The following is a 17017-nucleotide window of genomic DNA, read 5'->3' as shown; positions in this document are numbered from 1 at the left end:
GGTAAAAATGTACTAGGCAAAAATTTTGTACAACTCCAAAATGTCTTTGAAATCTCTCAAGTCACAGGGAAAAATTGTTTTGAAAATTAATTTAATTAATTCATCCCACTGAACATTGTCTTAAAGTAGTTCCACTGAATGGCATGGCACTATTTATAGGGCAAATACAAGTGTTGTAGAGCTGGTTGGAGAGAACTGTGTCACCACCTACACAGCATTTTATATGGCCTTTGAATTGTCTCCTGTGGTTGACACGATTGTATCACAGGCTTGCATGTGAATTCACACTAAAACCTGTGCTTGGCATCCTGAGCAATGTTTCAAAAAGAAGACTTCCTTCTGAGTTCAAACTTCATTTTTGTATATTAACTCATGTATCTGACTTTCTGGAAGAGGTCAGACTTGATGAATCTGCCAAATGAATAGCTAGAATAGTTTTTATTTATTTATTTATTTAGAAATACAGCTATATTCTACTTGTCATCCATTCCCTGAACATATACAAGGCTCAACAGTGCTCTCCCAAAATATGGCCCTACAATCTTGTCAGTTTGGATTGTCTTGATTATCCTTACATGCCTACAATGAATACTAAGATTAAGATCATAAAAATTTATTGTCTAAACCCCAGCCACTGTTCTGAGTCAATGATTCTTCACCTTGCAAGATATCACAGCAGATGAGGAACTCCAGATGACCAAAACAAACAAACAAACAAAAAAAAACCACCAACAAAAAAACAACCCATGTAATTAGATAGGAGAAGCTAAACCAGGTAAGGCAAGAGTACATGTGAACTGCTTAATGAACACTATAGAAAGAACCTTCTAACTGCAGCCTTGACTGACTTCAGAGTCTCTGATGGTGATCACTGGCAGAAAGGCTCTCCAACAAGTGTATGTCAGCCCAGGAGGACTGCTGTTGATTATGCAGGTTGCACACACTGAGAGCAGGAGGGCCATCCAAACGAGGTCAAGGACTGTGACAAATGCTTTTTAGTGATGCTAAATATGCCTCAGATCTTGCTTTGTCCAGATATTTGTACCTTCTCCCTTCTAAGCTTTTTTCCCCCTAAACCTAAATGCATCTAATGGCATATGTTAAATAACCTTATACGTAGTTAAACATGGGGAAAGGGCAACTTCTTCATTTATATAATAAATTTGAGTGTGGGTTGAAAGAACTCACAAGCTGGAAGGACATAGTTTACATTTCACTCCACAATGTTGTTAAAATCAGTTTGGAGGCAAAACTTACAGACCTCTACAGGAAACAATTTTTTCTACTATTTAACTTACATTTACAACATCCTTTGAGATCTTTAGAAAAAAATAAATAATACTATTCCAAATCATTTGAAGTGGAAGGCATGTTGTTACATTATTACTGTACTGGAAATATCTCAGGTGTGTAGAACGTAAGTTTAGAAATACTTTTTGTCTCGCAGTTTCAAGTAGAAGATATGATTTTGTTGAACAGATTTCTTTAACTGCTATATATCTTCCATGTTTCCAATAAGGGAGGGCAGGAAGTCAGAAATGAATCATACTATCTTGGGATGTGCTGCTTTCTCTGACGACGTCTGATTACCAAGCTGGGCCCACTTGTTAGCAAGAACATCACAGAGGATGTTTTCAAGTCCATCCTCTTATTAATCACTTCTTAGTTCTTGTAAATAATCCACGCAAGTACATTCTTAATACGTCATATGCACGCTAATGAATAATTGGCAGTTTAGCTGTGAGAAATGTAGCCCAGAAATTTTTATAAGTATTTTCTCATCATTGTGGACCTTTTATTTCCGTTCTATTTAACTTGTCTGAGGCAATTGTTTTGAATTTTAGAGCCTTGATTCCAAACACTTATTTTTTGCAGTTATTTTAAAATATATTTCCACCCCCAAAAAAGGGCCTTATTCAGGCAAGCAGGCTTTTAAAAATCAGGAAGCATATATAAAAAGAAATCTATTAAAAAACATTTGTCTGGGTTCACATTGATATTTTTACTGCAATTTTTAAAAACTGTTGGTATTTTAATGAGTTTTCTTTTTTTTCTTGTCCATCTGCTTCTTCTACTTGATTTTGCAGAAAAAGATATAAATCCCGCATTTATGACATCACAGTTTGTTGCCATGGAATTTACTATGCTATTACAAACACACTGTTGTGATTACATGACAGCTTCAAATCAGAGGATAAAATACTTTCCCAGTGAGAAAACACGTCTTGAAGTTAAGAAAATATGAGCAGGAGAAATAAATCACTCTTTTTAAGTGCTGAGCACCAGCCTGATGCTATACAGACATGGAATGAGGCATTTTTTAACTTCATGGAGCTCACAAGCTGATGTAGACAGATGCATTACAGCGGAGTCTTGCAGAATGCCTGGCAGGAATATAGACATGAAGCAGTTACGAGAATGACTGTTGTTACAGTCGGGTTGCAGGAAGGGGCTGGTAAAATAATAAAAAACATGAGAAAGTTTAGAGAGCCACTGGTTAGAGATGCAGTTCAGAAGCAAGAAGAGCTAAGAGGAAGGAGGGTGAATTATATTCAAAGTTGAAGTTACTCCATCAGCGTGAGCAAGGAAATAGAGCATGGATTGCATTTGCAGAGAGTCAGAGACGGTGGTGAGCAGTCAGAGGAGTCTGGGCAGAGAAACACACAAAGGGAGAGCTGGTGGATACTCGGGCAGAGGTGAACCATGTCTCTGTTGCGCAGAATTTGAAGGGCTGCCTGCATCCTGGCAAAGAAAAGCTAGTGAGGAATTCAAAAGGGCAAGTGCTGAGTTCTTGAATAGTGAGAACAGGAAATGAGTCTGGACAAATGAGAACAAAGAGGATAAGAGATAAAGATTGTGGAGGTTGGTATGAGGAGTGACTAAGGTATAAGGAAGGCTTTTAGTGGCAGAAATGAGAAAAGGACAAATGCTGTAAGAACATGAGGGAAAAACAATAGGAAATTGTATCAGTTTTTCCCTACATTGAGAAGTCAGGTAGAGACAGAGAATGGGAAATTTTTCATGCAGGTGTAAGGAGAATAAGTGTCATAAATGTACTGAAGGTTTGGCTAATGCTTTTTAGTCAAGCAACATAGAAAGCTTTCTCCATTTAGTGTTAATAAACTGCTTAAAGCCTTTGTCTTGTTTCAGAGCATACATTCCACTTTACAGTGCTGAGCTTTTACAAACTTCATGTGACAGTGGTACTGCCACAGCACCATGTGGCTAGCTTTCTAGCTCCTGTGAAGTGGAGGTTCAGACTGGATATTAGGAAGAATTTTTTTTACACCATTGGAATTGGCAGTCAGGTAAGTGGTAGAGTCACTATCCCTGGAAGTTTTTAAGAGACATGTGGATATGGCACTGAGGGACATAGTTTAGTGGTGGGATTCAGTAGGTCAAGATGATGGTTGGACTTAATGATGTTGAAGGTTTTTTCCAGTCTAGATGATTCTGTGATTCTATGAGCTACTTACTGGTTCACCAGTTTCAACTACATCTGCACCAAGTCGTAACAGTAAAGAGTCATCTCTACTTTAACTATTCATTTATGAATTTCTGTGTTGAGACTCTGTGTACGCTGCCTCCAACAAGAAGCTCTTACAGTGAGAAATGCATGTGTTCAGACAGTGGTCTGTTCTTCTAATGCAGCAACAAAATGTTATCCTGAAAACTTACTGGACAAGATGCATAAAATTAACGTGCCTGTCCTTTCTACCAAGGATGGTAATATATGAAAAAGAGTTATGTGTTTTAGCAATAACAAAATGCAGACGTAAAATTTTTCAGGGCTATTGAAATACTTTTTTTTTTTTTTTAAAGCATTCATTATACTCGATCTCATGTTAGCAACACACTAAAATGCTGGCACAAATTATTATTAATTCCTCTGATGTTTTTGTAACAATGTTAAGCATGATGAATTCATTTGGTACCAATATGGATGTCATAAGTACTTTATCAGATTTCCAACTCAATTCATTACTAATTACCTTTACCATTATTTTAAGGAGTTACCCAGATGTGCTTATGATAGAATTAAGGTAAACAATGACTGATGCTCAGAGGTTATGATTAGAGCAGCTCTACACAATTTGACAAAACCTCATGTGCCTTTCAATATAAAGCACCTGCCAAGCCACATGTGCACCAGATTTCTCAAATTCCTTGTCACTCATTAATGCAGATGTAGCCCATATTTTAAAAGTCAATGTGTAGAAAGGAGATTTTTTTTTCAAAAACTAGGCAGGCTTCCTTTTCAAAACCCATGAACTCTGTAACTGAATTTTTTAGTGACCCACTTGTTTGCTGATTGAAATACTATTGTCATATCACCTGCAATTTTTTTTCCACTCACTTCAGTACAACACTTTGACATACAAATAACACATCTAAAAATGTATTTTAACAAAACGGTACAATTTAGGTATGAGAGAAGCCTATTTTTACCTTAAACTACTTAACTTCCTGCCTTTGTCAGATTGCTTCTTACTTTAAAACAAGTAGAGTTTAGTAGAGTTAGTCCATTCCAGCTCTGAAACTCTCCATGGAGTCTAACCACTTCCCCAGGGGAACTATTCCAAAACCTAATATGTCACAATATCAGGACATAATTCAACCTAATTACTGCATATTTGTTGTTTACATCCTTTGGATATTTGAAAACATTTACCATGGTTGTTGTGCTTGCTATTTCTTCAGGCAAGTAGCTTGGAATTTTAATAAATTATTTAATAAATATTGGACAACTTTGTTTACAAACTATCTAGGGAACATCTGATACCTTTTGCTAACTACGTATTTGGATTATGTAGTGGAAGAAGACAGGAGGTGGAGAGAATACCAGGCAGTGGATTGACTGGTTTGCTGCATTCAAAAGGGTGTATCCAGCTCATCAAGGAGTGAAGAAGAAAAAGACAGCTTCTTTGTTTACCTTGGCCTTTAGTCCTTGATTTCAAAGGTGCAGGAAGTCTAGACTTTGCAAACTGTCTAACTTGAAAGGATTGTGAACACAGCTCATCTAGAAACCTGGCCATCATTCTTATTTGTGCTGCCATGTAACTTCCATTATGAGGAGGCAGACATAAGGAATTAAGTGTGGTTTTTTTTAACCAATAAAAGCAGATCATGTGAGATAGGAAAAAATTCCTCTGTTTAATAAAGACCACAATCCTGACTGCAGCCCTGATTAATAGTCAGCAGGAGCTCATGCTGATCCAGGACCTCATTCATGTTTTAATACATACTATTTCTGCTCACAAAATTAGAATTTTGTTATTTCTTGCACTTAAAATATTTATCTTTAGAACCATACAGTCCACACCTAGTTGTTTTGATATAATGTTGGGCCAGTATAAATTGTGGTTAATACTAGATGTAAGTACAAAACATGATGACAATATATTCTATTCTATTCTGTTCTAAATATCCAAAAATTATGTGGCACCAAGATCTAAATATGTGTTGGGCTTACAGACCTCAATGCTTTTGAAAATCTCATTATGCTCTTGTTTGAATTTTTAAATGCTTAAAAAAAATAACCCTTTAATTAATAACCTCACTAGCATTTTTTACCCTTCCAAGCCAAGCCATTCTATTATTCTGTGTTTCTATGACATACAAATCTGTTTTGATTTCTTTCTCTTCTCAAATGAATTCTTCCTTTCTCCCTTTCTTTTTGCAGTGGTTTACATGCGTTGTTCTGGTAAGCCAGAATAAACACATATCATAGGAAGTATATGGTTCTGAGGTTTCGGCTTCATGCATCCTTTACTGTTGCTGAGCTGTTGTACTTAATACAGTATTTTATGAAGTAGATAAATATTTAGGGTGATCCATAACTGATTTATCCTATATTTTATCTTTCTAAGGGGGGGTTTCAAATACTGTGTTACAAGGGCAGATCATGGCAACTGTAGTTCCATGCTTCTACCCAATTTTCATGAACAGTGTGTTACCAAAACTGGATCCAAACAATGACCCTTTCAGCAAATTGTCCTTGTGGGCAGTTCCAAAATAGGAACATAAAAAGGACAACACTGGAGCAATCCGGGAATTAATTATTAAGAAATACTGTGACCTAGAAAGAACTTTGCCCTAAAAAAAACAACCTTATCTCCTGAAAAATGAAATACTGCTTCACTGAGAGTTTATTTTTCATTTACCATGGTTTTTTTTTTTCAACCATTTATAGAAGTTAAGGAGCTCCTGCACTGAAAGTTACATGGATGTTGCGCATTCTGGACTTAATGTCCTTGTTGCATTCATACATATCTTACCTCCATGTGAACACAGTTTAAGACTTTTACAGGGATAAGCATCAAAAGAATAGCGCTATTTGTTTCCAGTGATTACCAGTCGTTCTACAAAATACTAGTTTCTTCAGTACTCTCTTTTGTTTACTTATTTTTGAGAATGGATATGCCTACCCTGAGACTGCAAATATAGAATGCTGAAGTTGGTGTTTTGTATTCATGTCTGGTTTTAGAATGTAGTCCTGGTGAGTTATTACCTTCCTGCTCCTTTCTCAGATAGTTCTGGGGGTAATGTGTTCTGTACTGGGACTGAATTGTTAAGATGTGGTTTGAGGTCTAGAACAGTGCCAGCTGCCTGGTCAGCCACCAGTTAACTCCCCATCAACCTGGCACCCATTTTGCTTATGGACCTCTAAGCACTTATACTGTCTGGATATGAAATACCTGAAAGACCAGAGGGGTCTGGCTATCTGCTTGTTAGTGCTCCGCTGGGCAGGATTACACAAACGTAATGCTTAGAACCTAAAGCTGTATAACACTCCACGTCCCCCGCTCCCTTCCCCCTCAGGAAACAGACCAGGTAGCCTGGTTTTAAAGCTCCTGTACGCAACATTATGTCTTGCTCTCTTCTTTTTCATTAGTCTGTCTCTACTTTTTATTTAGCAAATGCTGTAAACTTTTCAAAATTGGCGATTGCAAATGTCAGTACAATGCAAGTGGTCCAAATGCCATGTTTCCTCTCCAGCAGTTACCACTTCAGCTGTTCCTTAGCTTATACCAAAGATCTGGGAGGGTTAGGGCATGTTTTGTGCTGTGATGGAATGTGGTGCTAACAAACGACCAAAGGATGGTATGTGCTGGGACTTGTCCCACTGCTGATGTTTTAAAAGGGTAGCCAGCTGTTGAGCCTATCCACTGTTCCATCAGATTCAGATTTGGGCTTGGGGAATTTTATAGATGCCTTATCTCTTCTTCAAGTAACAAAAAAAAAAAGAACCCTCCTTGGATTTCTGAGTAATATGCTTTTAAACACTCAGATCTGGTACTATTTTGGAAATTCTACTAACAATGTAGTTTACTGATTTCTCACTGAGCATCTTCTAAACCAGTTCAGGAAATCGTGATGGACTATCACGATGAAGGGTACAAAGATCACCCTTGCAGTCTGCAGTGAGGTCTGGGCAGTTGAAGCAAATTGAAGCCTCTGACAATCCAAATTCTCCACTCTGAGAGTTACAGATGTACTAGAAAAACACTGTGATTGCTCTGTCTTACTACAGTTCTCCAGCTGGCCCAGCTCCATCCACATGGGCTAACTGCCAGTGAGGTCTGTGATCTTTTGATTTTCTTCTCAGTGTGAACCATCTGCTCCTTGAGTCGTTGCTGAAACTCAACTTTTTTAGCAAGTTCAAATTTGGCTACATTTTTCTTAGTTTCCCTTATTTTCTAGGAAACCCTATGATCCACAACACCCAGATTGCTGATCACCTTTTTGATTTCTTTTTACTGCTAAATAATGGCTATGTTGTTATTGGCCTTCCTAATGAATCTAGACAATTTGTGGCTGAGAAACTGAGGTGTTTTCCTCTTTCTTTTCCTTTTTTTTTCTTCCAAATGTTTTCTGGGAAGTTTCTAGATACTGTTTTAATTCTTGTTTGTTCTAGATACTGTTTTAATTTTTGTTAAGTTTCAGCCTCTAACTGGAAAGCACCTTTGGCTATCTTTGAATTTAGCATGCTCAGTTGGAATCTCAGCTCACAATTTCTTCCCATGGGGATACCTTTTTTTTCCTCTTCAAAAAGGATTTCACTACTAACACCATTGTTACTGTTTTCACAGAGCAGGTAGCCAACATTCATGCTTTTGCACACTGTTTCAATGATGACAGAATATATATATCTGTATATACTTTTTAAAATGTTATTCTTTTTTTTTCTTTTTTTTTAAACCAGGAGTACAAGTAACATTCTGATTCTGTGAACTGGACATAGGTCAAACAAGATAAGGCATTTCTTTGCTCACAGATACAAGCCTTTTTTTTTTTTTTTTCCAGTTGATGCTCTGTCCCCCTCATTCCATGAGTTGGTTTTCTTTCAAACATCAAGTACTTGTCTTGCTGGCTTTCTGGCTTCTTTGCTTGTATTTAGCTGCTTCTGGCCATAAACACAGGAGCACTTTTACCAAACAATATGAAGTTCAGATGAATTTATAGACCTCTCCCAGCAGACGTCCTTCATTGTGTAGCTCAGCTTCTGATTAGGCTTGCATAGGGACAGAGTTTTGTATAGTGACTAATTTGTTTCAGCCGTCTTATGAGCCTTATACTGAAAAAGGACTTTAAATGCCTCTTCTGTTTGCCCTTTCTGAGGAGGCTGGCTAGCAGCATCAATGTTGTTTCACTCAACCTTCACCACGATACTAAATATGTACTTAAGGAAGACTGGATTATCTTGCAACACATCACAACTGCTTTAAAGCTGCGCCACAATTTAATTTGTGCCCTCATCCATTTTCGTCTTAGTGGTTTTCTTGGAGCAGTCTTCAGAAAGGAAATTCTGTGGCATTAAGAGAAGAGAAAAACTATTATGGAGTTAAAGTTCACTTTTTACCTATTTTGCAAGATATATGTTAATTGACAATCCCAACTTAAGGTATATTTCAAAATGGTTATGCAGCTGTTTGCTATGAAAATGCATACATTCTTTTTCAGGGAATCTGTGCAGGCCATTCTTGAAATTTTACTAAAGCTTCTTTCCTTCTTTTTCCTCCTGAACCCACTGATTTATTTGTGATACTTACCTCTATCCCCAGTGCAACTTGGCTATCACTGCGAAGAATTCAATTGCACGAGCCCAGCGGAAACCTAAATGAATTCTCTCTGCAGATGGAACAGTTCTGAGAATGTCTTTAGCTTGAGCTGAAACACTGGCCTATGTAATTTTTTGAATTAAGTTTGTTTACTTTTGCCTTAAGAATTCTGGAACTTTTGTTCACGCCAAAACCAAAGTCAACCCCATTCAGGCCTCTGTTTCATTTTCTGATGGTCCTGTAAAAAAAACAGAAAAGGCTTTTCAAAAATCTGTTTGTTATTATAACTTGACCCTAATTCCTCCCATACAGAAGATGGATCTCAGTGTCTCAAAACAAAGAAAGTTCCTGAAGAACTCAAGGATTTAAAGGAATTAACAATGCTCTTTAAAATACCTAGCCAGCCTTTGTATAGAAGGAAAACAAAAATAAACAAAGTGCTTTAAGAAGTCTATACCAATGATAATCTTTGCTTTTACTTGTTCTTTCATCTAGATTTTATCCTGTCTTTTTTCCTGCTGGTGCAAATCTGAGAAAGAGCTGAAAGAACAGCATGGAAAATATTTGTGTGTTACCTTAGCAGACTGCAAGCAACACAGCCAGTCCACCTCCATAGAGCATAACACACGTAAGGCGTAGGACAGCAGTGCAGTTATGCTCTCCTTTTCCTTGTTGCTAAGGTTGTTTCCTGACTCTGCTTTCCTCATCTCATGTTGTGTGTTCTGAGCACCTATAAAGATTTTTGCCTAAAATTATGAGACATACCAAGTAAACAGTCAGAATATCCAGTATCATTGGACATCCACAGTGTCACAGCTGTTTTGTTATCCACTTAAGGCACATATCTAGATATTATATGGTTCAGTCATCACGACAAACATAACTGAAGGGCAGCCAATTCAGAGAGCCACTCTAGTGAGGAGACGCAAATAAGCTGATATTTCTGTCATCGAGTGTTGTGGTTAAAACAGTGATAAATCTTCCACTTTCTCACTTTCTTGATTGATCTGAATATTTCTATTCACTTGTGATTTACAGATTTACACAAGTTTTGAGTTAAAACAAAACCAGGATGTGTCAAGGTCTTTGAGTATTCTGATCTAACCTTACTTTGTACTGTTGTATGGCCCTGGGTCTGGTTTTCATTTTCATTTACAATTATTATGGTAAAATTTTTATATTTCATATATTCAGCCATGCATCACTCCTAAAGCATCTCTATCATGCAGTAAATTGACACCCAATGCGAGCAAAGGCAAAAGAATCAGCTTTGAGCATCGAAAACTGCAATATGATACAGAGCTAATAAATGGAATTTTAGAGATACATAGACACCATAGATATACAGAATAGACATACAGAATGGTAGACACCATTGGTGAAGGAAAAAAACCCACTTAACTCAAGAAAGAGTATGAAATGCAAGAGATTATAAACTTCCAATAAGTTCAAGTTAAACAGCTCATACTGAAGATCATGTATGTAAAACAATAAAGTCTAAAATTCTAATAGAGTCTAAGAATAATTTATCTTAAAATTAATAAAAAATTGTGTCCCAAAGAAGGTAACACTGTGCAGTATTTGCCAGAATATTATTTTCATTTCTAATATGGTTTGAAATGCAATTAATTATTGGTGATATATAAATTATAATATATAGTTCAATATATAATTTATATTATTTTCCTATAAGTAAGATTATTGTTAACAAGAAGGTAGCATCCAAAATCTCAGTCAAACTAGGATATAGCTAAACTCTGCCTCCATTGCAGCTAATTAAAAACAACCATGTTTTTCTATCAATGTCTAGGTGCATAAATTTAATAAACTTTTCCATGACTGTTCTACAAGTTTCCCAAGTGCCAGCTTCAGTTGTCCACATCTGGTCACATATATACAAATGACATAAGAGCCCATGCTTAACTCTAACCTCACTGCCTGGGCCTCCAGTATGGAAGCTGCCTCATTTTTTCCTACATAACAAGGAAAGTCTGGTAATTTGAGCTGGCATAGTGGATAATATCTATATCGAAAAATTATCTACATAGAGTTGTCTAACAGGTTGTTATTGTGCTGTCCTGATGCTGACAAGATGTGAACTGTTTGAAAACACAGTAATTTGGTTGCAACTCTCTTGCCCTTCTGTCTACACTGAAAATAATGAAATCATTTAGGATAGAAAAAACCTCTAAGATCATAATGTCCAACCGTTAACCTAGCATTGCCAGGTCTACTACTAAACCACGTCCTTAGGCACCACATCTACAAATCTTTTAAATATCTTCATGGATGATGACTCCATTACTTACTTGGGCAGTCTGTTCCAATGTCTCACAACCCTTTCAGCAAAAATTTTTTCGTAATATCCATCCTAAATGAAAAGATACAAGATGGGAAGAAAAACAGGGTACTAAATTGATTCAAACTTAAGAAGAGACTGAGGCTTTTAATATTCAGTTCTAGCTGGATACTTGTGTTTTATCTTTGAATATGTATGTCTTGTCTCTGGGGGGAGAGACACAGTCTCTCATTCTGTCCCCTTATTTTTGCATTTTTTAAAAGGTGAAGAAAGTATACTTGAACTCACTAGGTACGTGACTTTTCTGAGCAATGAGAGCTCTGACTCAAAACTCTCAGACTCACTGGAACATTAGACCTTCCTGATAGGCCCTCACTTGGCTGCAGAAGGCTCTCTTAGATCACGCACTTACAGTTTCTACAGAATCTGTGGAGGCAGAGGTATCTAATGTAGTTGGACTGAATCTCTTACAAGATGTCTTGAAGACCCCATCTTTTCTCCATTAATTTTATAGTAATTGGAGGCAATGTTTTTAGGACAGGGTCACCTTTTCTGGAACTGAATGACTAAGCTGCATTCAATTCTTCAGCCAGGCACTTATTGCTGAATCCCATCCAGTGATAACAGCGTTAATAGATCTGGGAGCAAACACTGCTTTTTGAGTGTGACACACTGAGTCGTTATCACTGAGTCACAAATGACAAACTATTGATGGAACCTTACAAAAATCTGCCTTTCAGCTTAGTGTTAGTATAATTTTTAATAATTATTTAATTACTATTAGTTTTTCATTAATTATTTTTTAATTATTAATTTCTTAATTTTCTCAATGAAGAAAATAGAAATGGAAAATCCTCAGCAGGGTTCAGTACTGCCATTTTATCAGCTGAGAAGCCAAGAAGCCACAGTGTACATGCTTCCAATGACATAGGTTTTCCAATCTCTCTCTTGAAGGTGAGGATGGTGACTGAGCAATGAATGCTTTTGGATCATCATTTGTCTGATGTTAAGAACCCTTCCTTATGCTGTGCTGCATACAATGTGACATGTTGTCATAGTATCACCTGGCTTTGATCTGCCCTGGAACACTGACTCCCTTATGGAGAACACCCAGATCTGCTCACCCAACCTCAGGATGTGGATTTGAAAAATTCTTAATTAGGGCAAAATATCCCTGTGTGTCCACCCTGAATGATGCAGCTCCCACTGACGCAGGTAGGTATCTCCTGTACTACATTCCTGTAGCTGGTGAGTAAGGACTGAAAGCCCAGCCCCTTTAGCAGATCCATGGACTGCTGTGTCAGATGAATGGACTGACTCAGCTATACCTTGAACTCACTGTGACCCTATGGCTCTCAGTCAGGAGGAAATAGTAAAGTAACGACTAAAACACAAACAAGTGTATCTGCTTACTGTGTTATTTTGCCCAGATTTACAGTACTTAAAAGCAGTCAAATATTTTACTTCAACAGTGGAATACAGTTACGGTATTAAAATCAGTAGCAAGCGATCCTCTCACAATTCGAACATGCTTTTTCAACAGCATTGACTGAAACACACTACACAGTACCACTAGTGCTTTACTGCAATTATCCTTAGGTTTGTTATGCAGATTTTTTAGTCTCTTTCAGGCACTTTATGTGGAGAAATCAAGGGCTTCAGGTCCACATTCATACCATTGAGTGGTGCACACATTACATTTCAGGCATGGGAGCTGTGGCAGCAAACATGAACATCTTGCACTGCCAGGCAGGCAGCACATGGATGGCAATGAGACAGATGGTGTTACCAGACAACTAGATGGGAGGGTAGTTATTGTGTAAAGAAAATCATAAGCTTAGAATCAATGCATGGCATGTAATTTTTCTCCTGCAACAAGAACTGCCTCCACTTCTAAGATTACAGAATTTGCTTTGACAAAGATCAAATAAACAGTGATCCTTAAAGGCAGTGGAACTTCTTCTCCCCTAGATTAAGATTTCCTTTCCAAAAGGAGATGTTTATAGCTGCAGCTCCAGACGCTTTACGTAAAATACATTTTCTGTGCATTCACACACTTACAAGCTGCACCACTACAGATATTTCTGTACCATGATTTGTGATCCTTGATTTACAGCATGAAGCACTTGATAGCAACTGGCACCCCATGTCACTGAGTCGGCTCTCGTGGAGCACAGAAAGATACAGTGGGGAACATCTCAGCAGATGAAAGAGTTGTTTTAATCATGATTTGGATACTTGGCTACTTGCATAAGCACCTCTGTCTTGTTGCTTTCATAGGAACTTAGGCATCTATTTGTGTTTTAGCAGCTGATATATTGAAGGAGATGGGAAAAATCCTGCTATGACAAGCAGGTTGCTTGTCTTCCTGGACAGGATGCTCTGAAATCAGTAAAGCTTCATGTAGATGGAAGGACCAGCTTGCTAGATGTGCCTACAGAATCAGGGCCCCTGAGGGGGAAGAGCTGAAGGAAAGGATTGGATACAGTAGACATAGGGAATCCTATCTCAGTTGCCAAATCTGAGAATCTGGAAGCATTATTTGTGACTCAGAATTACTCATTATCCAGACGTTCTTCACAAGTGCTGCATGTACTCCTAGGGTGGAGGTTTTAAAATGGGATGGGGAAGCCTGAATGTTCATGAGGTTCAGTAGAAAAAAATGTTATTAGCATTTTTATTTATTACTCTTGAATAATGCAGCTTTAGCTAAAATTTATCCCTGGAAGCACATTAAATACAAACAAAAGATAAAAGGAAAAAAAAAAAGGAGAGGAACATGTGAAAAAACTGTAGGTCACTGCAGCTGTGTTGGAATCAGAATGGTTCTGTGATGAACTAATGAAAGATATGTGAATAATTTGTTTCATATTTATCTACTTTAAGGTCATGTACAATGTCTATTATCATAACATTTGAGCTCCTCATAGTCTCTGTTGTATCTTCACATCTCCCTTGTCAGATCTGATTATTTCCATCACACAGCTGAGCAATCAAATCAGCCAGCAATGCAGTGAGGATTTATCCTGCTTTCATGCCATTTATAGCACCTAAGTCAGAAACTCAGGCCTTATGAGGATGCCGTGTACTCAATAAGGAAGTCAGGCATTCTCAGAAGGTGCATGAGATTCTTGGGCTCTCTCACCAATCAGTGCAGCCCATCTCTCCATATCTCCCTCTGAGGAACTCAGGGCAATTGGGCTCTAGGGAGTCTGAAGTGCCATGAGTTGGAGAAGATAAATGGAACCACAAAGATGTGTCCATGATAGGCACAAGGTCATGAAAATAGCATACTCTAAGCCCCATGCTGTTAGCCTTGCTTGCTGCCTCTGCTGTCTGTTTTCTGAGAGAAATATGTCCTTTCATAAAGCTCAGTGCAATCTGTATGTATTATCAGCTTGCCCTGACGCCTTTGAACTGGCACTGACACAGAGACAAGAGAATGTAACAAACCATGCTCCAGCTACCAGAATATATGCTGTTGTCAGTGTATGTTATTCGGTACAATTCAGCACCTCAGTATGACTGGAAGCCTGTTACTGGCTTGCACATAGTTTGTGTCTTTTTGAAGGCAGATAAACAGTAGGCTGCTCAGAATTTATAAACGTTTTCTTCTTCCCAGCTGAAATAAAAGCTGGCCAGAATTCAGGCTCACAGAGACATCAATTTCTGTCCCAAATAAGTCTTCAAGTTATGTTTTTACATGCATGCTATCAGGAGCAGAATTTAGATTATTGTTTATCTCAATTCTTTCTCATTCTTTCCTAGTGGGAGTATATTAAAGCTTTCAAGAGTCATTCTTTGTTCCAGTTTTTTTGGTGTACCCATGGCAGGTTTATAATTTTTTATGTTTCATCCAATTGGAATGAGAGTCACAGTGTAGGATTTCTCCCCTTATTACACATGCCTTCACTATGTACTCTGCAGAGAAATATCTGATATCAGGTGAGTAAAACTTTATGACTTAAAGTATAAGTCCCAACATGTTTAGATTGATTCAAATCCCCTTTTTCCCCATTCTGTTCTGGAATTCATGTACTCTGGCACTGCCATTGCTCGTGACTTCCCAAAATTCCTTATCAGCCTCGCAAGGCTGGACTTCTTCACTTTCCTGCTTGTACTGATGGATTTTGACAGATTAGATTTTTGAAAATGAATATACTTCACATGCATATAGCTCTTAAACAACTAATGTTCTTAGCTTAGGGTTTAAGTGACTTGCCCAAGGCAATAGAAGGAGCTAGAGACAAAACTAGATTTGACACATAGCGTTTCTGGCTCACTGACTTGGGCTCATACCTCTGGACAAGGCTTATCTTTCTAGAACAGTAAAATTGTTCTTTTGGCATTAGAAAAGAAGTCCAGAGCTTCCAAAAATTGTGAGCTGAGTTCACTGGGATTTAACTTAAATTTTCCCAGGTGGTGATATATAATATCATTTTTCCCTGTCCAGCACTTAGGTCTTATTTAATTTGTACCTTTTCCTGGGATCTTCCTGGTTTTATGTGATACAGGAAGACAATATTTGATTCATTTTGCTAAACTGTTGTAATTTTAATTAACATTACTACTGAAAACATGTTCCTTATTCCTTCTCTGAATTTATCTTCTAATACAACCTCTTCACTGGTGTCTGTTTAACCGAAGAGTAAGTGATTGATATTATGTTATAGATTACAGATTATGACCAGATTGACTTAATTTTTTCTTGGTAAAGCAGAATAGCATTGACTCCTACACTTACTCAGTGTAGGACAGATTTCCCAATTATGTATTCATTCTCACATTTCTTCTTGGATTCTTCTGTGAAATATCCATTTTTTTTTTTTCAGAATCAGAAAACACACAGTGCATGTGAGCAAACTGACCAAATGGACTACTCACTCAAAGGTACCTATACATCCTTGAAAAGAAAGAGTTATTTTTAGCTTTTAGATTTCAGAAGTCTTCCTTAAATGAATCACATCATAAATGTGTGATTTCTCACTCATTACTACAAGGAAACCCAAGGTGAATAACTCTGTATGGATGACTTCATATAGGTGATGAGTCCTACTCAATATTCTAAAAAACAGAGACAAAAAGGCACAGACATTTCAGAAGAAATAATGTGACTACTTTTCTCTTTCAGGAGATTCCCTTAGTTCTACATGAGTATTAGAGATTGCTTTGTGTTTTGCAGATGTCAACTGTAGGGAAAGGTGAGGCAGCTAATCACATCTAAATTACTCAAAAAAGAGTAATGATCACAATTCAGTTAAAGAAAGAAAGGCTTGCTTACCAATCCCGAGGATGAGGAGTTTCCAAATACTCCAAAAGGAGGAACCTCCAAGTAAAGATCCTTCCCTTAGGGCAGCCAGCCTTTAAAATGAAGCTTAGGGAGTGGCTGAACCAGGTTCTACCCCTTCCGATCACACAGGTGAATTGCTTCCACCTGTGCTCCCACAGCTGGCTGTGTCCCTTCACCAGGTATTAAATCATTGATTCAGGCCATGACTTAGCAGTTCCAATACATCAACCTACAGTTTGTGGGGTCTTTGTTGCCTTCTGGGATAATGTCAATTTGTGGCCCTTCCACAGGAAACACTTCTCTCCAGATGTCACTTGTAATTGCAGGCTGGGCAGGTTGCATTGGCAGGATGGCAGAGTGATCCCC

The 17017-nt window shown here is 37.7% G+C and overlaps 1 long non-coding RNA gene across 2 annotated transcripts; it reads right to left on the bottom strand.

The window, feature by feature from the left end:
• Positions 6301-16712, bottom strand: LOC110389934. 2 transcript variants are annotated; one of them, XR_002433465.1, is made up of 3 exons: positions 16643-16712; positions 9054-9300; positions 6301-8809 (listed from the first exon to the last, which is right to left on the bottom strand). It is a non-coding gene; the product is annotated as an uncharacterized LOC110389934 (long non-coding RNA). The 2 variants fall into 2 exon arrangements; XR_002433466.1 differs by lacking the exon at positions 16643-16712 and adding an exon at positions 9638-9786.

This window comes from Numida meleagris, chromosome Z (genome assembly GCF_002078875.1).
Source record: "Numida meleagris isolate 19003 breed g44 Domestic line chromosome Z, NumMel1.0, whole genome shotgun sequence".
In the NCBI taxonomy this organism is placed as follows: domain Eukaryota; kingdom Metazoa; phylum Chordata; class Aves; order Galliformes; family Numididae; genus Numida; species Numida meleagris.
Note: the sequence above shows the minus strand (reverse complement) of the source record. Positions and strands in the feature narration are given on the sequence as shown.